The sequence below is a fragment of the Xenopus laevis genome, chromosome 6L, assembly GCF_017654675.1.
Source record: "Xenopus laevis strain J_2021 chromosome 6L, Xenopus_laevis_v10.1, whole genome shotgun sequence".
NCBI lineage: Eukaryota > Metazoa > Chordata > Amphibia > Anura > Pipidae > Xenopus > Xenopus laevis.
The window spans coordinates 117,528,518-117,552,857 of record NC_054381.1 but is presented as its reverse complement, the minus strand read 5'-3'; the positions used below and the strand labels follow the sequence as shown (position 1 = coordinate 117,552,857).

The window sequence follows — 24,340 nt, the reverse complement described above, 5'->3', positions numbered from 1 at the left end:
GAGAGAAACTCAAACACATCTAAACACAAACAAAAAAAAAGAAACCAGCAACAATCCTTATAATAATTATCATCATCTGCTGCTTTCTCTCTGTCTCCTGGCAAAGAAACACTCTCCATCCATTTGCAGAAATCGCCCGAGGAAACGTTACATCAAAACTAATCACAACGATTAAAATCAGCTTTTGTGTGTGCAAGGGGAGAGGAATAAGCAAGTTGGAGACTGGAGCCAGTCACAGTGGCAAAATAAAATGAGAAACAATACAGGGAACATGTTAAATGTATATATATATATAGAGAGAGAGAGATGAGGGATTGTTGGAATAATAAGGAGGATATAGTTGGCAGGACTGGCTAATTGAATTTCATGTTTTTATGCTGGAGATTGATTTAGACTGGAGGTAGAGGCATGAGCTAATTGTATCCTGATCCTTTGCCTTGAGGGGTTTCAAAGCCCCGGAGCGACTATTCTCTGTATTTTGTTCTGTCTACCTTAGCCAAGCCATTGCATTTCTCTCTGGTGTAGCGAGCGGAGCAGATCGCTGGAAGAAATCGGCACCAAGCGAAAAGAAAAAGGGGCAATTGGTTGTTTTTTGTTTTTAGAAAAGGAGGAAAAAAAGGGGAGAAGTAGAAGGCAGAGCCGTTCCGCGTTCCAGGTAAGAGCAGCCGCTATTATTCGCTATGGATGGGACGGCTGGGGAGTTTAGGGCGCAACTTGCTTTTACGCATGTGCCAGGTTCCTGCTAAAGCTTTTCTCTAACATCAGCAGCACTTCCTTGTCTCACACGGGCAAATGGCAGCGGTCGCGGTGTGTCTGTGGGAGACGCTCGGAAGCTGCTGCTCTTTGTGCCTTTAGAATCAGATAGAATAAGCGCTTAGGGGGCGAGTGTAACGCCGGGTAAAGGCGCAGACAATGCCAGCGGGACGCGTCGGGGGGTTCCTGCGCGCTCATATCCGTGCGCAAAGCCGGCGCTCTAACGCGCGATGTGGAAGGTGCGTGTTCACCCAATGATTCGTGGCAACTGTGGTGTCCAATGGCTTTGCAACATCGTCCCGGACACAGTGAATAAAAGGCCACATACTGTTTGGCTAATAGGCAATGATTTAGCATGTGAGTGAGTGCCAATAATCCACTGCTGAGCTAAGGGAGCTACTTACTAGTCTGAATGGCAGCTTGTTGGACATGGAAGGTGTTACACTTTAAACAAAAAGCAGCGACTCTGTGTCTGACCTGCTGCTGCAGCTTTCCAGCTCCCATTGTGAGATTAGTGTGAGTTGTAGTTCAGCAACAGCAGCAGAAGGGAAGTAGCTTTGCTTACTACTGTGTTTACTTCTCTGGCTTCAATGAACAGCACAAGCACTCCTTTCACCCCAAGCCTCAATGCTGATTCATAAAGAACGCCATTGTGGTGCTTCCAGTTGTTTCTCATATCTGGTGGCAATTGCTTTTTGTTCCTTCTTAATTACTTCCTTGCTTGTTCCTTTCATTTGGTCTAGTTGTGCCCCCGCCCCCCATTGTTCCTTCTGACGGGTTAAATGCAGTTTTTAGTCTGTCGCTGTAGACAAGTAGTCACAACCTTGTATTTATGGCAGAGGCTCTTGTACTTACTGCCTGTGAACTAAAGGGGGCAGTGGGTGCCCATCTGCTGGGAAATTCATCAGTTCTTTGGCAATGCCCAGTCTGTCCTGGCATCTGTGAATAATCAGAGAGGCCAAGAGTGGTGTGTGGAGCACTTCATTTCTAACAATAGTATTTTATATATATATATATATATATATATATATATATATATATATATATATATATATATCCATTATATCCATATATATATATATCCATTATATCCATATATATATATATATATATATATATATATATATATATATATATATATATATATATATATATATATATATATATATATATATATATATATACTCCATATATATCCATATATATATATATATATATATATAATACCTCCAAAAGAATCCGCACTCTAAGGACTTATAGATGAATTAAATTGGTCTTTATTTACAGAAATTCAGTCTGATGTTTCGCCCCTATCCAAGGCCTTTCTCCTTTATATATATATATATATATATATATATATATATATACATACACACACACACACACACACACACACACACACTGATCTATAACATTTTTTTGCTGCTTCCTTCATGCAGTTTTTATAATGAATGCTCAGCCAGATATTTGGCGGAGTAAAATTGTACTTTATTATATTAAATGATATCAGAGCACAGTAAGGGGCAGATTTATCAAAGGTCAAAGTGAAAATTCAAATGAAAAGGAATTCAAATTCAAAAAAATTCAAATTTCGAGCTCATTTTTGGACTAGGGAATAGTCCAAATTCGATTCGAATTTAAAAAAAAATTGAAATTCGTAATTTATCATTTCTTTAAAAATGTGACTTTGACCATTCGCTATCTAAAACCTGCCAAATTGCCGTTTTAGCCTATGGGGAAACGCCTAGAACCTATTTGCAGTCAATTGGTGGACTTTGAAAAATCTAATCGAGTACGATCCGAATTCGATTTGAATGATCGAATACAGTCTATTCACTCGCAGTTAAAAAATTGGATTTTCATAAATAAATTTCAGTTGGTCTTTTATTAATTGAATTTCAAGTTGATGGGAGTTTAAAAAAGCTCCCATGAACTGGAAATTCGACCCTTGATAAATCTTCCCCTTTAAACTATCATGGAAAAGCTTATAATCGATCAAATTACTTTGATTCTAATCCAATCGAAAACGGACCTATTCGATCGAAAACGGACCTATTCAGCCATAAAAAACCCCTTCGATTTAATTAAGGTTGGTCTTTTTGAATTCGAATTTCAAAGTTTTTTAAATTCGAAATTCGACCCTTGATAAATCTGCCCCTAAGTATCTGCACTCTATCATTACATCCGTTTGTTCCAATAACTAATCTGTTAGACTGGCACGGGATATAGAGGAATAAACTATAAAAACTGTAAATTTAAATGTGTAAATTTAAATATACAAAGTAGATCCTTATGGAAGCATTCTGCATTCTCTTTCGTCTGTGTGGCTTGAGAAGTGCATTCTCCATTAGCATTTAACCCTTACATGACTATCCTATGTATATACAGAGAAAGAGAGAGAACAAGAGCAGACCAAGTGCTGCTGCAGCTTTTCAGAGGAATGAGTTGCTTTTGCAGCTGGCACAGTGTGCCAATGTTCTGAGTCATTTGCCCTCGCACAGTGCTAACGGCAGCTCTGCAGAAAATTTACACAGAGAAATATTAAGATAAACAGAAGGGAGATATGACTAGCAGTAGTATATATGAGTTATGTAGTGATTTTGACATCTTTAAACCCAGTGCCAACAAAGCAACCAATCGGAAGGATTTTTATCACTCTAGACTTAACTGCTTACAATTTTTTTGCAAATGGGAAAAATTAAATAAAATCCAATACAAAAAACAAGAGACCCATTTAGGAACAGTAGCACCAAAAATGAAAGTGTTTTAAATTAATCTAAATATCATGTACTGCTTCCCTGCACTGGTAAAACTGGTGTGTTTGCTTCAGAAACACTACTATAATTCATATAAACAAGCTGCTGTGTAGCAATGGCGGAAATTGAAAAAGGCTGTATGGCACAGGATAACAGATAACACCATTATGTTCTACAGAGGTTGTGTAAAGGTGGCCATACACGGGCCGATAAAAGCTGCCGACAGACTGTGTCGGCAGCTTATTGGCCCGTGTATGGGGGCCCCCGACGGGCTTCCCCGATCGAGATCTGGCCGAAAGTCGGCCAGATCTCGATCGGATGGGTTTAAAAATCCCGTCGGACCGCGGCCGCATCTGTTCGTTGATGCGGTCCCGCGATCCGACCGCCCGTTTGAGAATGCTAGGATCCGATCGTTGGGCCCTAGGGCCCACGATCGGATCTGCCCGATATTGCCCACCTCAAGGTGGGCATATCGGAGGGAGATCCGCTCGTTTGGCGACATCGCCAAACGAGCGGATCTATCCATGTATGGGGACCTTAACCTGAGTCTTTTCTCCTTTCAGTGCTGCCCCCGTTATTACACAGCAGCTTATTTATGCTTGGACCCTATTGAGCGAGGAGGGTTCATGATGTACAGTATATTCAAAGTCTTGGGTAACTCAGAACAAGAGTTTCATTGTTGGAGGAGAAGGCTTTAGCCAGAGTAGGGTTAGACTCTAAGCAGAAGTGCTCCAGCACTTGAGAAATAGGTTTTATTCCTTAAAGAAGCAGGAACGACGTCTTGCACTTGGGGGTGCCAAATGTTAGGCACCCCCAAGTGAATGTATTTACTTACCTGAAACCCTAGGTCGGTGCTCCTATCAGCAGAAAACTGCACCAGCTTGGGGTTATACTAGTGAGCACCATGGAGCAATTTTAGAGCTTTGGCAGCTTTTTAAAACCTCAAAGGAACTCACAACTCAAATGGTTTATTATTTAAGAAAAAACTTGATTCAGCGAGCTCGGGATTAACAACCCGAAAACTCGAATTGATCGAGTTTTCGGAAAAAAAAACCCAAACCTCGAATCGCTTGAATTGATCGAGTTTTCAAGCAAATCCAATGAAAACATGCAGGCTGTTAACATCTTCAAATGGTTCAAGGGACCTCTGCCATTGACTTCTACATAACCTCAACAGGTTTTAGATGATGTTTTTTCAGATTGAAGCTATTTACAGGGTCAGGGTATAATAAATCTCGAAACATTTGAGGGTTTTTTTTAACCTAAAAATAGATTTTTGACTAAAAAAATTACCTCGAAAACTTGAATTTTCGTGGAAAGCATAACTCGAACGTTAATATTTCTGACTCTTACAGTGTCGGTCGCATGAAAAGGCATGATGTGGGTGCAGATTTCACTAATAAGGTGCTATAGCAGTATGTAGCCAATGAAGTGTCAGGAAGGCCAGTGCCCCAATCATTATTAGTATAGCGGACCAAGTAACAGAAAAAAAGGCAGAACTGATCTCCCTGAATTGATCTCATTGGGCCAAGAAACTGCCTTTGCATATGCTTTTGTAGTAATTGCATACACTGAATATTGTTAATATATTGATTTGCCTAATGGCTAATAAACTGTTATTACATTTAAGTGTGATGAGGGTAGTTTTACACCTCCAGCTGGTCCACACTGGGTGTTAGGAGGCAAAATAACCCATGTTCTACAGAGGAGTAGCCATAAGTGTAATGGTCCATATTGAGATTAGTTGCCTGTGATCAATCTATGCTAGCGCAGGCAACTAGTCTCCGGCACATACATTCCCACCGGCAATAGTGTAAATATCTGGTGTAAAAACATATGAGCCACTTCGTTTTCCAAAAGTGGCCCAAAGTTGCCTTGCGAGCAGATTTATCGTGGGCCAATAATCTCAATGGGTAAAATTTGCACCTGGGCACTAATCCATAGCAAACAATCAATGATTAGATTTTTTTCAGACAGCTGTAGGTTGATCAGTGAAAGCAATCGTCTGATTGGTTACAATGGGTTACTGCCCAGGTGCAAATTTTGTTTATAAATTACCCCAAAAGTGTGCCATAGCCATAAGGGGCATTTTGGGCACAAATTAAAATGACAGCTTTAAATTTGTTAAATATGCCCTGTGTATCATCTAAGAGATCATCTATTTGATTAAAATAAGTACTTTGGCATAGAACGACATAGAAGCTTGAGAAAACCCTCTGGGTATCAAATATACTTTGGTTGTTTTAGCAAATTAAAATGCTAAAAATAATTTAAATAATCCTTTCTCAACATTTGCTCTTCTCACCTTCAAACCATCTATCACCTACTTGTTTAATTTTGTTTAACATTGTCATGTTAAATGCAAATTTTCTAAAGGAAAAGTTTATTTTAAAGGGATTCGGTCATGATTTTTACGATGTAGTTTTTATTTCTAAATTACACTGTTTAAACTGCAAATAATTCACTCTACAATATCACATTTCATTCCTAATCCAATAAGTGTATTTTTTTAGTTGTAATATTGATGTGTAGGCAGCCATAATTTTGAAAAAATATGGATTAATGGAGGGCACTCCAAACACGACTACAAAAGAGTATATTATAATACCACTCCTCTTAAATAGAATGTAATTGAGGTGCAATTAGCCCAAAGGGTATACCCACAGTACATACCCAAAAACTCAAATAGGAAATGTATTGAGCATGTACACTCAAAATAAAAATTTTTTACAGACAACTGGAGGTATGAGAATAAATTCTTTATATTTCAAAAAGTAAAACATGCATCAAAAACATTTTTGCCATTCAGTATCGTACATATACACCAGTATGAGCAAATATATAAATACCACCCAGCAAAGTATTTCTGTTGGTTATATGAAGGCTTAAAAGTGATGGCAATATCACACAGCGCCCTCTGTTGGTTATATGAAAGAATAACAGTGACTGCAATATCACACAGCGCCATCTGTTGGTTATATGAAGGATTAACAGTGATGGCAATATCACACAGCACCCTCTGGACATGGTAGTGGGACAGTGGGACAATGCACACAGTAATCCGTTTGGCAATTCTCTGTCACCATCAACTTTGCAAAGAAGTCCAGTTGATCGCTGGGGGGTCGCTTTGGCAGACAGGGCTGTAGTTGTGTCTAGGCTTATACTCGAGTCAATAAGTTTTCCCAGTTTTCATAGGTAAAATTAGGTACCTTGGCTTATACTCGGGTCGGCTTATACTCGAGTATATACGGTAAATACCCTGTTGAATCAATTAGCTCTGTTTTTGCGCGATCCCTGCACTTCCGCATTCGTGAAGTCACGTACGCCCATGTCATTTCCCTGGATATCAAATCCAGCATCATGATGCAGCGATAAAGCCCTTTAACCATGGTTAATGCGCGCCTGCGTCAGCACCACTCGTTTACGTGCGCAGGCGTCAATAGCACTGGCGTCTATTGTATCTTAGCAACCAAGGAAAATTTAAGGTATTGCAGTGTAGGCACAGAGATCCAAACCTCCCATTATAGCATACATAGCGTACATTATATCATTGGTAATAAAGATATACATCATATCATAGGCCCACAAAGGAAGCAATATCTTAAAGGGATAAGTAACAGGGATATATGCTGCATTCAGTATTAGCATTCAATTTTGCTAACAACACATTACAATCTAATTGCCAAGGAGCTATTTGTTACGACAGAATTATACAATTTTATATGGTTTCCTTCCCATTGTTCTGCTGTTGGGCTGCTGGGGGAGAAGGAAGAAGGGTGATATCACTCCAACTTGCAGTACAGCAGTAAAGAGTGACTGAAGTTTATCAGAGCACAAGTCACATGACTGGGGGCACCTGGGAAACTGACAATATGTCTAGCCCCATGTCAGATTTCAAAATTAATATAAAAAAAAAAATCAGTTGGCTCTTTTGAAAAATGGATTTTAGTGCAGAAGTCTGCTGGAGGAAAAGTAACACCAAACACTGCTGTTTTATCAGTGCAGGACAACAATGAATTATATTTTTACTGCTTTAAAACACTTTAATTTTTTGATGTTACTCTTCCTTTAACTGTGGCATTAAGAAAAAAACATGTTTTCCCATGTTAACCCTTTATAACAGGAGCTGCACGTAGAATGAGTGTGGGGAAAGTTCCACAATTCCATGAATTTTGTGACCTTGTAGTTTTTTTTTTGATTTTTATCAACTCATTTGATGAATTTCTAATGAATTGATTTATGCACTTTATGGTCACAGTTAATGAATTATTATCCATCAAGCTCTGGAACAAATTAATTGATTGTCTTCTTAATTAGAATTATGAATTATTTCAATCAATGTACAATTTAATTGTCAGCATTTGCACCTTGTACATCATAAGTGGTAATAAGTGTTATTAAAGCTAAGAAACTATCGATTTCCTAATTTTAAGGCTGTTACTTAATAATAGAAGAGAAATCTATCGATTTCCTAATTTTAAGGCTGCTACTTATTAACAGAAGAGCAATCGTTTTTAAGGGGTCTTACAGACAAGCGTTTTTAGCTGCGATCCCCTGCGTTCCGATTTCATGTGTTCAGCGCAGGAGTAGATGCACTGAATTCTTTTCAGTGGGGCTGTACTCACACAGATGCATCTTAGCACCGAACGCAGGAAAAATGCATTCAGCGCTTACATGCGTGCGTTACATGCATACACAGACGCATGTAAGCGCTGAATGCATTTTTCCTGCGTTCGGTGCTTAGATGCATCTGTGTGAGTACAGCCCCATTGAAAAGAATTCGGTGCTTCTACTCCTGCGCTCACCTGCGGCTGAACACATGAAACTGGAACGCAGGGGAACGCAGCTAAAAACGCTCATCTGTAAGAGCCCTAAGTGACCATTTATATGTGATAACTGGTTATAAGCAGAGTACTTTTCCTTTCTCTAAAATTCTTCGAACTTAAAGCTACACTGACTTGGGTCAGACCTCTGCTTTAATCTAGTGGATTCATTTATAATTAGGTAATAATAAAGGATTTTGATTGTTTCCTTCACTATTATCTCATGAGGCATCTCATGAAAACCCCACTAAAGTATATGTGGGAAAGTTGCAATTGAATTAGGACAAAAGGGTTTCTGCTGTATTTGAAACTGGCCCAATGTTGGGAGAAACAGTGCCTATAGCAGAAGTTTTGTCAGCCACCGTACCTATTTGAACTTCAGCCATCCTACTTTGTGTCAGAGATGGGCTACTTTATTGATGAATGACAAGGCTCTGAGGCACAACTCATTGTACTCTTAATGGAGAGGTGAGAGGTGGGTGGTTACATGGTCATCCTCTAAATTGCCCCTACCTTGTACATCATTTGGAACATGAAGATTGAGTTTCTGTGGCATTAAATTCCAGACTACTTTGCAGCTAACAGCTCTGCACTGGACATTTAGGGGGTTATTTACTAAACTCCGAATGCAAAAATCACGAAAAATTTGTGATTTTTTTTATATAAAATCGGACTTTTATTAAACCCCGAGGATGGCAAAGTCAGAATCAGAAAATCCGGCATCTCAGACCTGTCGAGGTTGCATTTAAGTCAATGGGAGAAGTCCCAATGATTTTTTGATGTGCGCTGGGTTTTTGGCAATACCCCGAAGTTTTTGGGCAAAAATCTTAGTTTTCGGGTGAAAAACCTGAAAAAATTGTGAAAATCGGATGAAAAATCCGAAAAAATCGTGAAAATTGGATTTTTCAGATTTTTTCCCGCAAACAAAATTTTCGGGAAAGTGTATTAATAAATAAGCCCAAAAAAAACTGTGCAGATTTGGTCAGAGTTTTATTCAGAAAATATTGAGATAAATTCGGACTCTGATAAATAACCCCCTTAATCTGGTGTAAAGCAAAGAGCAATTTTGAGGCACTTAGTTCCCCTGCAGTTGCACCTAGCCCTTAGTAAATGGGCCATGAGTTTCCAATTTAGTTCTATAGTCCCTTCCCTTTTTTCAGCAGTGCAACTTGGTCTGCTGTCAGTGTAGACATAAAAAGAGAAAAAATTATAAGTGTAAGTACAGTGTAAATTTGACTCTTAGGGGCATTTTATGTAACCTCAATTTTTTTTTCTGTCAAGTTTTTAAAGGAGAACTAAAGCCTAACTAAGAAGTAGGCTAGAAATGTTGTCCATTATGTTTTGTGCTTCTGTACCAGCCCAAGGCAACCACATCCCTTTAGCAGTAAAGATCGGTGTCTCCAAAGATGCCCCAGTAGCTCCCCATCTTCTTTTCTGCTGATTCACTGCACATGCTCTGTGCTGCTGTCACTTACTGAGCTTAGGTACCCACTCACAATATACAGTACAAATAGAATAGAAATGTCACAGTATAAGTATTAGTAATTAATACAGAAAATTGCTACATGGCAGCACAGAAACCAGTGCAATTAGCATCAGAAATTAATAATCAGCCCTGTAGCATCAACTTATATTACAGACCAACCTCATTTTCTGCTTGATAATTTGTGACGACCCCTAAGCTTAGCTTCTCAACAGCTGCTCAGAGCCCACTGAGCATGTGAGTGTCACAGACACTTTCCAAGATGGTGACCCCCTGTGACAAGTTTGAAGTCCTGGATCATTGTTGCTATTGACAAGCTGAAACTTTAGGCTGGTGCAATAAGTTCAGTATATAAAATATGGAATTTTTAGCCCTATTCATTTTTAGGCTTTAGTTCTCCTTTAAAGAAGAAAACTCAAATTTTTTAGAGGGGAAAAAAACACGAATTTTTAGAGATTTGTCATGCCCCAAAGCTGCTAAAAAATCTGAATTCAAAAATACTCCATCTCAAACCTGTCAAGGTTATGTAGAAGGCAATGGCAGATGTCCCAAAGGCGTTTCTCGACATTGTGATCTGTGCTGGATAATCCGAAAAAAGTCTGGATTTTCCAGTGACAACTCAAAAAAAATTGATTTGGGAGTCACATTAAAAAAAGTTGCAATATCCGATTTTTCCTACAATTTTATCGAGACTTTTCCATCACTGTCTGTTTCTAGCTGATTATTTGATAAATGAGTTAGATTTGTGGGTGGAAGTTAGGTTGACTTTGTTTTTTAAAAAAATTAGATAAATTCAAGTTTTAGTAAATACCCCCTTAAAGTTACTTGGGCCACATGAAAGGTGAAACGGCACTGGCCCATTCACAAGTATATAATGAGTCCTATAAAAGACCAAAACAGGAAATTCCATTTCCTGCACTTTGCAACTTGCCTAATCGTCGCCTTCAGATGAGCTACGTGCAATACAGGTATGGGATCTATTGTCCGGAAACCTATTATCCAGAAAGCTGGATTACGGGAAGGCCATTTTTCAAGTCAATTTTTAAACAAATAATTCAAATTTTAAATGTGATTTCCTTTTTGCCTGTAATAATAAAACATTACCTTGTATTTTATCCCAACTAAGATATAATAAATCATTATTGGAGGCAAACCAATTGGGTTTATTTAATATTTAAATAATTTTAGTAGATTTAAGGTATGAGGATCCAAATTACAGATCCCTTATCTGGAAAACCCCGGGTCATGAGCATTCTGGATAACAAGTTCCATACCTGTATTAGAATGGAGTGCAAATTGCTGCACTCGCTCATTTTGCAGCCCTGCCTGCTTGAGCAGCATTGCATATGGAAGGGGAGGGAGGTGGACACCACATTGATGTCCTTTATCTTTCATTATTCATAAGATAGGAAGCAGCCTATACCAGGTGTTCTAAACATGGGATACTAACAGAAGAGTACATTGACAATTGTCCTATAAATTTGGCAATTGTGTTAACTTTAGTGCTATCCAACCACAGTCTTTCAAAACAAACTGTACAGTCAGACTGATGCATCTGTGGTCAGGTATACTTAGCTCCATTATGGGAGTCAAAGAGGGCTTAAAATGGAGTAAAAATAAAAGAAACATCAGTCTAATTTGAAGGTAGTTTATCTTTAACTTGGCCCCAGGGGTTTTACTACCTCCTGTTTCAGGAATTCTTTGACACAGCTTTGAGTACTAATATGCTAGAGCTCTCACAATATTTTATGTCAGGCAAAAACATGATCAGTATGCTAATTTTCATAATAACACAACAAATGAAAGGACAACACAGTGGGAAGACATCATTGGTTCATTAGTTCCTATCAAATCCTATTTGGTTGTTTTTACCACCAGCTAGTAAAATGGGAGCAGTTATCACATACAGTAATGTAGCAGTAAAATATCAATGGTTCAAACAAGTTACCCCATTGACTTGGCAACTGATCAGGATGGAGTTCTTTGGACAAATTATTTTAGGAATATGGGGAAGCCAGTAGTGGTTGATACGATTAAGGAATACTCATACTGATATAAATCCAAGGAGATCATGTGGCTTTGAAAGGAGAAAATGCTATTAATAAGAATAATAAGAAACTCAAAAGTTCCCCTTCAGTTCTCTTATCTGTTTCTTTGCACACATGAATTCTCACAGGTATAACAATTTGTTTTCTACTTGTTCTGAGTAAAATATATATAAACATATGGAAACACAGAAGTTGCAGTTTTCCACTTATATACCCCACTTACAACAAGTAAATGAGCTGGATCAAATGTTCTGCCTATTGTTTTAGTTAGGAAATTTGACTTTTCTTCCAGTTTTATATATTGCTGTGTATATATTATATATAATATAATATATTTGCGTTCAGGGTGAGCCCTATTCATTGAGCTAATATAGAGAAAGGCTGTACACTGAGCAGCCTTATGACAGTCATGATCCATGACTTTTACGTTGAGCTCCCAATTTTCTTTTTAGGGGATACTTTTAGAGTCACTGGCACTAAACATGCTCAGTGTGCTTTGGACTACTGTTGCCAATCTAAGCTTAGTGGTCACTGGAAATATTCAAAACAGTAGCAGATAACATCTGTTATAGAAGCTGATGCTGAAGGGCTGATTTGTTGCGCTTTAGTTCTCCTTTAATATGGGATATTTTGCTAGTTATTGCTTCTACACACTGACACGGTTGCTGCAGCTAGTCTGGTACCTACAAATACTTCTGCTCCATGTCCTTGCCCATGAAGGATTCACTTAATTGATCCCATTACAGCTATAAGACACACAATCTGCATTTGTTTGCATTTAGGATTTTGCGCTATTCCTACGATCGAAGGAATAATCGAACGATTCGAAGGATTTTAATCCATCGATCCAAGGATGTTCCTTCGATCAGGAAATTGTTAGGAAGCCTATGGGGACCTTCCCCATAGGCTAACATTGGCCTCGGTAGGTTTTAGGTGGCGAACTAGGGGGTCGAAGAAATTTTTATAGAGACAGTACTTTGACTATCGAAAGGTCGAATAGTTGAACGATTTTTAGTTTGAATCGTTTGTTTCGAAGGTCGTAGTCGAAGTAGCCCATTCGATGGTCAAAGTAGCCATATTCGACCATTCAAAATTCAAACTATTTTTCCTCTATTCCTTCACTCTAAGTGAACTAAGTAAATGGGCCCCTTAATCTCATCCGCCTTTGGGCACCACATCCCCATATAATTAAAGGGATCATTATAATACACTAAAATACATTTTTATTAAACCAAAAAAGAAAACAAATCCGCTTACATCTTTTGCTTCTACTTTGTTAGTGATATTGTTTTTTTTGGTATAAAAACATAATATAAAGTGAATTTTTACCTGTGAAACAAGTATGTTTTACAGTGAATAAACATTTGTCCTGCCATAACATCTGTCCTTATTATCATTAAATGAATGTTGTTGCTGGGAGAAACAAGGATGCACTCAGATGGGACACATTTAAATTAGATAAGATAGTCACAGCTTATTTTAGAATTTGCTCTCCAGATGAAGTGCAATCGCAAGCAGTGGATGTATTTTTGTTACTTCCGTTCATGAATCATCATCCTGTGGGAAATCATAAACACAGAACTCTTAGTTAAGCCACAGTGGTGACTGTACTTGGGGACCGTGCACAAGCAGCTCTTTAAGGCTGTTACTGTTAAATGGATAAATATAGCACCCTAAAATGAAATGCTTTTTTGCCCTGCTTTATTGCAGTCAATAAATATTGCAAATAATATACTTACTAAGAAAACAACTTAGAGCAGTGATCTTCAGATTATTTTGCAGGCTTCCTTTGTGGTCATATATTTGGTTGTGTACTCAAGGTCAGACATATATGAAACCATTGATGTAGCTGTCACTCTCAACATTATCAACATCATCATTAGTTTATATGGGACCAGCAAGTTTGGCAGCGCTTTAAATAAATTTATTTACAAACAGGGGTCTACAATAATCAAACAAGGGCAGCAAAATAAAAATAGGGTTGTAGGACCCTGCTTATCTATAGTTAAAGGAGAACAAAAGCTTAACTAAAGAAGTAGGTAGAAATGTTGTACATTATGTTTTGGGCTTCTGTACAAGCACAAGGCAACCACATCCCTTTAGCAATGAAAGTCTGTGCCTCCAAAGATGCCCCAGTAGCTCCCCGTCTTCTTTTCTGCTGATTCACTGTACATGCTCTGTGCTGCTGTCACTTACTGAGTTTAGGGAACGACTCACAATATACAGTACACATAGAATAGAAATGTCACAATATAAGTCTGATTAGTAATAAACAGAGATAATTACTACATGGTGGCACAGAAACCAGTGCGACAATCAGCCCTGTTGCATCAGCTTATCTTACAGACCAACATCGTTTTCTGCTTGATAATTTGCGACGACCCCTAAGCTTAGCTTCTCAACAGCTGCTCAGAGCCCACTGAGCATGTGAGTGTCCAAGATGGTGACCCCCCATGACAAGTTTTAAGTCTTGTATGGTGCAATAAGTTCAGTATATAAAATATGGAATTTCTAGCCACATAAATTTTTAGGGTTTAGTTCTCCTTTAAATAGATGTATAACATAGTAAATATGTCTTTTTTACTCTAATTAGCTATGGGGCTGTCCTCCAATTTTAACTGCTCTGTGCCCCCCAGGTAGGGATTGACAACTTGTAGATGCCCCCAGGACTGCAAATTTTCTGGGACAGTGCTTGCAAGGAGAATGTATTGATCCTTAAACTGATTTCAAAGAAAGATACTTATTGATCAGTCAGCCGTAGCATTGCCTCTCTAGGTCTATTAACATGCACTTTGTCATTAATCATATCGATTATTGGTTCGTTTTAGATTTAAATTTACTCGTGCTGATATTAATGAATAATTCAGCCTAAATTAAAGGTTATGGATATTTATTTGTTAAACTGCTGTCAGCCCACAGACAGCCCACCAACAAGTCATTTGTTATCCTGCCTTAAACACTTTGCTACCGTCCAAATGGTATACTAAATAGAAACAATGAATGTCCACACAAAAAAAGTGCAATAGTTTTTTGCAAGCATTTTTATTATGCAAAGCAATACATTTTGGTTTCCTCCAATCCAGTATTTCTTCATTCTTTGTTCTGACACAGGTTGCCATTGAGAATGTTTATTTAACGGTTTGCCGTGATTGCAAGTGATTAGATTGTCTAAGATATGGTCACCAATACTAATACTTCTTTAGCTGCAGAGAAAAATAATATACAGTGCACACAAACTTTGCAACATGCAAATTCCAAAGGTAAATATGTTACCTTAAACTAGAAATGTCTCAATAAAATAACTACAAAACACTTATTTATATAGTATTGGTACAAGGATGAGCAATTTACAGAGCTTGTGTATCATTCACATCAATCCCAGCCCCTGTGGAGCTTACAATCTAAGGTCTGTATCACATTCACACATGCTATGGTTAATTTTACCAGGAGCCAGTTAACCTGCCTGAATGATTTTGAAATCTCTGAAAGAAACCCATGAAGACACAATAGCAATAAACTCCCAAAAGACTGAATGCCAAGGCCTCAGTCCAAAAATGGATAAATAATTTAGTAAGTAAAAAGAGTTGAGGAGCAACACAAGCATGAAAAAAATCCCTGGGGATGGCAATTAAAGGCCGTGATTGGCTATTTGGTAGCCCCTATGTGGATTGGCAGCCTACAGGAGGTTCTGTACCCCTGAAATTGCTAAACTGCCTATATTAATTGATGCATTTGTGAGTATCATGGTATTTTAACACACACTCCAGTGGTTAGCACCTGTGCCTTACAATGCTGGCATCATGAGTTTGATTCTGGCCTGCGCACATCTGCAAGGAATTTAGAAATTTTCTTCATGTCTGTGTGTTTCATCCAAAACATAGAGGCAAGTTAATTGTCCTTAACAAAAATTTACCCTACTGTGTGTAAATATAATAGGGACCTTACCACTGGGGCAGGGACTAGTGTGTCGAGGAATCATTTCTGTAAAGTGCTGTGTAAATATGTTGGTACTATATTGGAGATATTGAAATGTTCTAGCTATGTTAACCCTGGAGTCTGATTTTCTAGTGTATATAAATAGTAATGGGAGAATTTCTCCCGATTCGAATCGACAAAAAATTAGCGAATTTCCCGCGAAACAGCGAAAAATGTTGATGCTCACTTCAATTTGGATGATTAAAAGTCAATGGACATCCGAATAGAGTTGGCGCGCAACGGTTTTTACGCAAATTCACACCTGCCGAATTTATTCGCCCATCGCTATTTATAAATGGCAGACAGATGTCTAGAAGTTTAGGAGAACATAAAACCGAAAATTGTCTGAAAATACAGTACATTTCAGTTCTTTTACTATAATGTTTTACTTAAAGGGGAGTTCCAGAAACAGGTGTCTAGTAGGGAAAAGTGCTAGCTGACATTAAGCTATCATGGAAACCTCTGGATAAAGAATATTTATATAATTATTTTTCTCCCCCATATATTTTACTGGTATTGTTCCAGTTTTTGAAAATCTCCAAGCAACCAGAATGGCTATTTTGCCAGACTTGCATTTAGCAGAGCTTGTATTTGAACACTTGCAGCCTGAAGCAAAGCACTGAATATATTCGAGTGCATGTAATGGTACTGTCCTGGAGGGAGAATAAACTTTACACATACAATAACAATTACTATCAGAATTGGAACTACAAGTGCAATTACTGGACTGGCTATTTATCAGCCAATGGGGATGTTAGTGTTCGGCATGTGGAGGAGGAATCCATTAGATTTTATAAATCATTGTAGAAAGCTCTTTTAACATAGAAAATATTTTGTATATGATATGTTTCTGATGAAACCTGAGAAGGAAGATATTAAGTGGCATTAATATCGTCTTATCACATCCATAAACTGAATATCCCACTCACTTTACAACAGCTGGGTGTCAGTTGACATACTCTCCCATCCATAAAGTTTCATGGGTCTCTGAATATCTCTTATTGTGGCTGGATGAATGGAGTGGCAATTGCTTGGAAACAACATCGAATTTAAGAATGTTTTAAAGATATTAATAAAAAAGGACTTTTGTGCCACATCCAGCCTTTTTCCTTTAAGCCGTGCAGAGAACAAGAACTAGTAAAGGCATAATTAGCTAGTTTAGGCAGTCAATGCAAGTGGCATGCTAGTGGTAGCTATTGAAAAATTAGAGATCGACCCCAGAACAAGGCAAGGGCTTCATTTAGCACTCTTTATTAAAAGGGTAGACAAGGCTATTTAATAAGGATATGAGAAATCCCCACATAATTCATTGACCATAATATGCAGAAATTTGTGATGAGTCAGAGGATATATTATACAGTATAGTAATATAGATGTGATGGTTGTGTGCATAAGGAGGTAGATGGTACCCAACTGATGTGTCTAGGAAGTTTTCCTGATGTAAATAAGTTTTCTCTATCAAGACAAAGGCAAGTTCTGTAAAGTAGTTTGTGATCTGCATAGGAGTGTATTTGCTAGGGGGCCAGGGGTGCGCAGGGCTTACTGAGAACCTTGATTTATGGGCAGTTTCATCTTTCTGAAGTTTCAAGTATCCTAAAATGAATTTGATGGCACCACTTTGCAGTCAATCAGTGGTATTATGAGATATCATTAATGTCCAGTTTTGCTTGTGTGTGATCAGGCCCAGATTTGCGAAGAGGCCACCAAGGCCCGGGCCTAGGGCGGCAGGATTTTAGGGGGCGGCATGAAGCCCAACCACACCCACATTGGTTCAGAAACACTGGGGATACATTGGAGATACAATAGTTTTTTTAAAAAAATTTGTGTGAATAAAGGGGAGGACAGGGGCAATGAATGACAGCAGGCCTAGGGGCACCCGCTATGTAAATCCGATCCCGTGTGTGCACTAGCCTGGTGTATTTCTGAGCAGGCGCCATGGAGCGATCTTCTTGCTCCTTCCTTATTTTTGTTAGGTGTACATGCATCATTTTTATAATTAATCTGAGTGATTGTGGTTTTTGAACTAAGGTACTCAGGTACCCAGATACCCCAAACCATACTTAAACTACTCTCCATTGCAAAACCTTTGCTCTACAATTAAATGGATCACACAACTAATAAAAACTGATATAAATCCCTCAGCATAAATTTTCTCCTTACTAACAATACAGTAGCTTTTAGATATTATGGCATGGCAAAATCTCATTGGAAAGGTGCACAGGTATGGGATTTTGTGGTAAATAGATGAAAGATTGAATTTTAAAGTCATTTAACATTAAGAGGGGCATATATCATTGTCCAAATTCCAATATTTTAAACAAATCAAATTTTGGGGGAGGGGGGGGGGCTAAAACTTGTGAATTTAAATTATGTTCTTAAAAACTAGTTTGTACCATATTTATAGCACAGAAAATTCATAAAATTAAATGTAAAACTTTGCCATCATGTAAGTCAATTGGAGCCATCTATGGCAATTTAAGGGTTTATTTCAATGCAAGTTTTTAACATTTTTAACCCATTAAAATTATTTTTTAATACATAAGGAAGCATTTTGATTTTTTTCTTTAAAATTAGAGTTTATTCAAAGTAGAAAAACCCTCTAACATTACGTGACAAACTTACATTTTCACATGATTCAGTCTGGCTGAAAACGAACAATGCAGGGTTGCACCAAACCCAGGATTCTACTCGGGAGTTCATTGAATCCGATTCCTGCAAAAGACAAGGAGATTTAGCCACCTCCAGAATCGTGGATTTTGTGGATTCCTTGGTGACAATGATCCTCAAAATAAACCAGTGTTTCCCAAACTGTGGAGCTGGCCCCCCTGAGGAGATTCTAATCAGTGGCGGGGGGTTCATCCTATTATTATTTTTAACATGATAAAATGGCAACATATTCCCTGGTGTATACATTAATCATACAGGAAAAAACACAACAACCACCAAAACAAGAGGTAAATTAGGCCCTGCCCACCTAAATAGTTTTTGCTCTTCTAGATACACCTGCCACCATGAATAGTGATGGGTGAATTTGTCTGGCAACAAAATTTGGAGCCCATTAAAGTCAATGGGCGTCCGTTTATCGGCGCCGGCATCTAAATTGGCGCCAGAGTCGGAAAAGTAGCGTCGATGGGCAAATTTATTTGCCAGATAGCAAATTCGCAAATTTATTTGCGGGCGGTGAAACGGGCAAATTCGCTGAGAATTTACCATGCAGATCATTTAAGGTAATATTTGTGGAAAATGACTTTATTTGCTGTCCTGTATATTGTTGGAACTATTTATTATACAGTGGCAGTCATTGAGATGTCAGTTGTAGAAATGCTGAACACAACATCTGGATAAGTGAGACAGATATTCTGTTCATCACATCTACTTTATTAGCAGAGATATACAATTTGGTAAGGCCAGATAAAGCCACAGAAACAAAAGAAATGCAAATAGAATAATATAATCTGATAATTACATTTAATAGTAAATATTTGGTGCAGTGTAAGGGTCAGGGCACACAGGCAGATTCAGGGAGTTTAGTCGCTCAGTGACAAATCTCCTCTTCTTCGGGGCGACTAATTTCCCCGAACTGCCTCCTCTGACTTCCAGCTGGCTAAAATCCAAATCGCAGGCAGAATGGCACTCGGCTTGATTTGTCACCGGGTAACTAATCTCCCTGAATCTGCCCGTGTGTCTCTGCCCTAAGAGAATGGTAATTAAATGTACTAAATCTTGTAAATGTTTTAGTCACATTTCTGTTTCTATAGGGTAGGTAAGTGCCTTAAAATGATCAATAGGGAACCGTCATGAAACCAAACATTTAACAGAAGCTTCATCTCATGATAATGTGAAACTTGCTATGTATATTCTGTTTAACATTCTCCTTTTCTGTAATAATCAAGTTATTCTTCAATGTAAATGTATGAAAACCAGATGCCACGTGGCAGATAAATAACCAAACATAAGGTTTGATTATCTAAAAGGTTGTATACATAGCGACAGTCTCCATTTACTGCTACTGATCGACAACAATACAGTTCGAGATTATTCTGCTCTTTTACCTATGAAAGAGAACAAAAAAGTCATATTACTTTGTTGGTTTGATGTAAATACAATGATACAAGGTTGAAGTTATTTCCTCAATGTACAATGCACTAGTCTGCTGCTGTCACTTTGATGCCTGCTGTAGAGTTAACTGTGAATGCAGATCATGTACGAGTATTTGCTTTCTGTATTTATGAATGAGTAAACCAGGAATGTTGTCATTTTGCCTTTGTCTGTATAAAGCTATTTGCCAAATTCTAAACTAAGGAGACAATGGGCTAGTTAAATTATCTATAAAGTATAAATGAATAAGTACTGTATTATTACATTTAACATACTTGGTTATTCATAAAGGAAACTGTATGTTACATGAGAATATGCTGTATACCTGATCTGCTTTACTCTTCTCTTTGGAAAATAATAAAGAATATTTGGAAATTATTACATTTAACATGGGCTGCATGGGGACCTAGTAGATTATAAGTATTTTACATCTTCCACATATGTAGGCACCTATATTACTATGTTCATGGCAGAACTTTGGGCAGTCGGAGGTACATGGGATTCAATTACTCTATATGAAACACTACCTTTCCTGGAGTCTTGAAAAACAATTATTTTCAATTGTTCTGTAAGTAAGAGTGTGCCCCAAAAGACCAGGTGGGTTTCTGATGGCCAGCCTGATAAATACTATTTAGTAGCTTTTATGGCAGTGACACACAGGGCATTTAGTTGCCACGTTTCTGAAAAACCAAGGGCAATTGTCCACAAGGAGATTAATCTCCTGCTACAAAGCTCCTCTAAATGCTTTCCCACTGGCATTAAAGTGAATCGCTGGTGGTAAAACCAATGTGTGATTTTCTGAAATCACCAAGCTGCCTCATAAGAGATTGAAGTGAGATTGAAGCATTTATGGCTGTGGCTGTCGAGGAGATCTGCTTTAAAACCCTTGACTGGGGACGAAAAATCTCCCGAAAAAGCTTCTCCATCGGCAATAACTGAAATCGACCATGGTAAAATCAACTCATTGCTTCATTCTTCCGAAGTCACCCGAAGTTGCCTCATGAGGAAGCTTTGGCCGACTTTGCAATGTGTAGGTTTTAGGGTCGGGGCACATGGGCGGATTCAGGGAAATTAGTCGCCAGGTGCCAAATCTCCTCTTCTTCAGGTGACTAATCTCCCCTATCTGCCTTCCCCTGCCTTCTGCCCAGGGGCGATCCTGGCCCCTCCACCGCCTGAGGCAGCAGCAGTTGCTACCACCCCCCCTCCACCGTGCACTTACCTTTTTGCGCCTGAGGGGGTCCAGGGGGGTCCACAAGGGCAGCAGAGAGGGCCAGTACACTAGCGCAGAGAGCCTGACTGCTCTCTGCACTAGAAGAGCCGAATTTCTGGTTTGAAAACTGAAAATTCGGCTCTTAAAGTACCAGGAGCAGCATTTTTGCTGCCCCTGGCACCTAGTGGGGTGCGACAGCCTCAACTCACCTCATTGGCGAAGCGCCCCTGCTTCTGCCAGTTAAAATGAAAATCGCCTGGGGGCAGGCACTCGGAGTGCTTCATTTTCTGAAGTCGCCCAAAGTTTCCTCGTGAGGCAATTACGGGCGACTTCGGAAAATGAAGCGCTCCGAGTGCCTGCCCCCAGGTGATTTTCATTTTAGCTGGTGGAAGGCAGATTGGGGAGATTAGTTGCCCCGAAGAAGAGGAAATTTGACGTCTGGCGACTAATCTGCCTGTGTGCCCCGACCCACCGGCGAATTCAGTTATGGAGAAGCTTTATTTGGGACATTTGTCACCTGCAGTTGTGCATTTTTATCGCAGGCGACATCTCCCCGTCAGCCACGGCCCTTATAGGGGTACAGTGTAATTTTCAATTGAGTATTAAATTGCCACTACACATATGCTGGCATCTGGTTGTGATATCTCTCATTGTAGCTTCCATGGGAATTGTCCCTGCTGTGGAAAGTGACAGTTTACGGCACTGTTTGGCTATCCAGTGACATTTTGGGCTACAAGGCCACACTCTTCTAATCAGATTGTCAATACAATAGAAGTCCTAGGGGATGTAGTAAGGAGCTTGTCAGCCTACCAATTACACAGTGGCTGCTTAGGCAAAGCTACAACTGCTGGCAGAGCCAGTTAAACCTTATCAGAAGCTTGAGTACATAAAGTAAATGAAAAATAAACATACTCATAATATTTCCACTAGGCAACTATATCAAATAATAAGTATGCTGGCCATTTAATGTGTAATTAATCTTGCCACATGAGACTGCACATCATGAGTATAAAAATCTCTGCCAAGTCAGGGCTGCAGTTTATTGTTAGAAAGGAAACTGAGACAGTCAGGTGAATATTAGAAAATGTATTTATGCCTTCCCCTTTATATTTGGTTTAGATCATTTCATATAGGAAATAATATAGTGGTATATATAAGCAAATAGTGGACTAGAATAGGTCTTCTCTGTGTAATAGGATCTGCCATGTCGATCTGCCATGTCCTTTATCTCTTAGGGCAGAAACACATACTAAGGGGCCGATTCACAATGGGTCGAATAACGAAGGTTAATTAACCCTCGATATTCGACTAGGAATTAAAGCGCAGATAGTTCGATTGAACGATCGAAGGATAATTCCTTCGATCGAACGATAAAATCCTTTGAATCGAACGATTCGAAGGATTTTAATCCAACGATCGAAGGAATATCCTTCGATCAAAAAAAGTTAGCCAAGCCTATGGGGACCTTCCCCATAGGCTAACATTGACTTCAGTAGCTTTTAGATGGCGAACTAGGGGGTCGAAGTTTTTTTTAAAGAGACAGTACTTCGACTATCGAATGGTCGAATAGTCGAACGATTTTTACTTCGAATAGTTCGATTTGAAGTCGTTGTGGAAGGTCGAAGTAGCCCATTCGATGGTCGAAGTAGCCCAAAAAAAACTCGAAATTCAAAGTTTTTTACTTTCGAATCCTTCACTCGAAGTTAGTGAATCGGCCCCTTAGATTTGGGGAGATTAGTCCCCCCGAAGAAGAGGAGATTTATCGACAGGGGACTAAATCTCCCCGAATCTGAGCGTGTGTCTCTGCCCTTATAGGGAAGGAACAAACTGGTGGATTTACAAAAGTAAAGATCTGGTCAGTTGCCTGGAGCCCTTGGGTAAGACTAGTACAGTAGAACCCCCATTTTACGTTTTTCATGGTGTAAAATCCAGGAAAATGTAAAATCAGGGAGATGTATTATACATAATATATAGGTGGGACCACAATGTAAAATGAGAAAAAACAAAATTAGGGGATGTAAAATTGAGGTTCCAGTGTACTTGTATTGTCTTACTGTCCAGAGCATTTCTAAAGTACAGGTATGGGACCTATTATCCAGAATGCTTCGGACCTGGGGTTTTCTGAATAAGGGGTCTTTTCATAATTTGTATCTCCATATCTGAAGTCTTCTAAAAAAGCATTACATCATCCCAATAGAATGTTTTGCCTTTAATAAAGATTCATTACATCTTAGTGTGGTTCAAGTACAAAATATTGTTTTATTATTATAGAGAAAAAGGAAATAATTTTTAGAAAATGTGAATTATTAGATTAAAATGGAGTCTATGGTTGATGGCCTTCCCGTAATTTGGAGGCTTGTGGATAACGGATCCTATACCTGTACTGACTTGCCCTCCTGTGTTTGAAGCATGGTGATACAGAATATGGTCTTACAAACAAGAAATGAAACAAATACTATTGGAGGTAGATGTTTTTTATTTTTATTGAGTTTTGTGCGGAAACACAGTACATAATCATTTATTTAATGGCAAAAGAAAGTAATTTTATTATACTGATTATTAGTGATATGACGGCAGGCTCCTCTACAATTATGCTGATACGAGAATATGCATTTTAATGGCATTTTAAGGTGATATTTGGGTGGGAGGAGGGTTTTCCACAAGTTTGGGCTACTTTATTTGACAGTTGAAAGGTTTTCAAAATACCAACCCACCAGTTGGCAGACTTGGGCCAAACTTGTTCTGTACTATGGTTGCCTGGTCTGAGTTTTAGCATTGTGAAACACAGACAACAATTGTTCTGATTGTGTTGCTCTAACTTCATAGCTCAGACCCCAAAATCACAGTTCTACCCCCAAAGGTCACTGGTGGCAACTCCATTTTGCAGGTAGATACATTGAAAACCTGCCAAATTTGTACATAGATTTTCTATTAACTCTTTTGTTTCCTGGCATATCATTTTAGCTGGAATATGCCACACAAGTTGTAGTAAAACTACAATGACCTGCACAGTAGGCAGGCCACGTCAGTTATAGTAACTCTTTAGAAAATTTTAGGGATGGGCATCACCGGAGGGCCAGCTTTTAGTGTGGTCAGTGCTTCCAGGTTTGAGAGCACTCACAGGACAAGCATTTTCATGTAATTTTTTTATTAACCCTGTGTTCTCTTGTTGATTTTTGGATAATTTTGTCACT

The 24,340-nt window shown here is 38.7% G+C and overlaps 1 protein-coding gene across 1 annotated transcript in view; it reads left to right on the top strand.

The window, feature by feature from the left end:
• Positions 1-383: 383 nt before the first annotated feature.
• LOC108719227 (BTB/POZ domain-containing protein KCTD1) overlaps positions 384-24,340 on the top strand; it is a 63,195-nt gene continuing 39,238 nt past the window's right edge. The window contains exon 1 of the mRNA XM_018267955.2: positions 384-655. The gene's annotated coding sequence lies outside the window, so the exon portion shown is untranslated. The remainder of the gene's footprint in view (positions 656-24,340) is intronic.